We start from the raw sequence: 1,497 nt of genomic DNA, 5'->3' as shown, positions 1-1,497 counted from the left end.
CATTGCGTAGATGTCCATGTGATGGTCTCAAAACAGATGGCTGGCATTTCACAGGAAACAACAACCCTTTTAAAACTTGGTAAAATATCAAAAGTGTCCAGTGTCGTATGCAGTACACGGGAGCACCCCGGTCTTGGGTGACCTCTGCCATTAAAAAATATTTTTAAAAAGGTCACAAAAAGCAAGCAAGCATTACTATCACTCAGGGAAAGCACAGAATCCCTCTCCGTTCGGCATGGGTGGCCAGGTGAGCCCGGGAGGCCGTCCCGCAGTCATGAGACCTTCCAAGGGCTTTCTGAGTGACCCCCACACGACTGAGGGGGCCGGGGTTAGGAGCCAGAGCCGCCGTACACCAGCCTCGGGAGCCGGCTTCATCGTGATGCAGCACCATGGAGCTGGTGTGGGGCCGTTCAGCCAGCACCACACGTCAGACTCAGCCCTGGACGGTGCAGGCAGGCTGGCAGGAGGGCAGAGGCTCCCTCGGATCCCGCACTCACCTCCCAGCACCGTCCTCAGGTCAGACAGAGATGATTTCATGAATGCAAGGATGGAAGCTCAATGCTCAGCTCTCTAGCAGCTGCTAGGTGCCCTTCCTCCCTTCCTTTCCCCCAGCTGCTCTTCCGTGGAGCGATGCTCTTCTTCTTTTCAAGTGTTTGGTCTGTAACAACAGACCTGGGTGGGTAACTTCCCTGTGCAAGGGGTATTTCTGAGGGCTCAAAAATGAGGGGTGGGGGATGAGGACGGAGGATCAGACTCCATCCATCACTCAGGGCAGGGTGGAGGAAGAGTTGGCCCTGTGACCACAGGCGGCTAGGAGGCAATGTGCATGAAAGGGAAGAGAAGACCAAAAGGAGGAAGAAGAGGACAAGGAGAGGGAGGAAGAAGAGGAGGAGGGGGAGGAGGAGAGGAGGAAGGAGAAAAGGACAGAAGGAAGAAGGGAAGAGGAAGGAGAAGAGGAAGGGGAGAAGGAGGAACAGGAGAAGAGGAGGAGGAGAAGAAGGAGGAAGAAAAGGAGGAGCAGGAGGAACAGGAGGAGGAGGAGGAGCAGGAAGAGGAGGAGGAGGAGGAGGAGGAGGAGGAGGACACCTGGGAATTGGGAATTACCGCTTACTCCTGGGAGACTAAAGCTGCTACTGGGGCCCAGACCTGACCTCACCATTGTTCCTCTATGCCAGATGATCTCACCTTTCACCTGCCTGTTGGGCTGTCTTGGGCTCTGAGCTAGCCATGTGATATGGGAAGATCAAAAGCTTTCTGTTTCCCCCTTTTTCTGTAGAGTCCTGCAAGGATCCCGATTCCCCAGGGGGCTCCTGCCCAGCTGCCACCACTCTGCTCACAGCACCTCCCCCCCATGCCTCCTTCCCTCCTTGTGAGTGGATCCTTCCTTCTTTCCTTCTTTGATTCTTTCCTCCCTTCCCTTCCCTTCCCTTCCCTTCTCTTCCCCTTCCTTCCTTCCTTCCTTCCTTCCTTCCTTCCTTCCTTCCTTCCTTCCTTCCT

This window comes from Dipodomys ordii, unplaced genomic scaffold (genome assembly GCF_000151885.1).
Source record: "Dipodomys ordii isolate 6190 unplaced genomic scaffold, Dord_2.0 Scaffold106, whole genome shotgun sequence".
NCBI classification, from domain to species: domain Eukaryota; kingdom Metazoa; phylum Chordata; class Mammalia; order Rodentia; family Heteromyidae; genus Dipodomys; species Dipodomys ordii.
The sequence above is the reverse complement of the archived record's forward strand: the minus strand, read 5'-3'. Positions refer to the sequence as shown.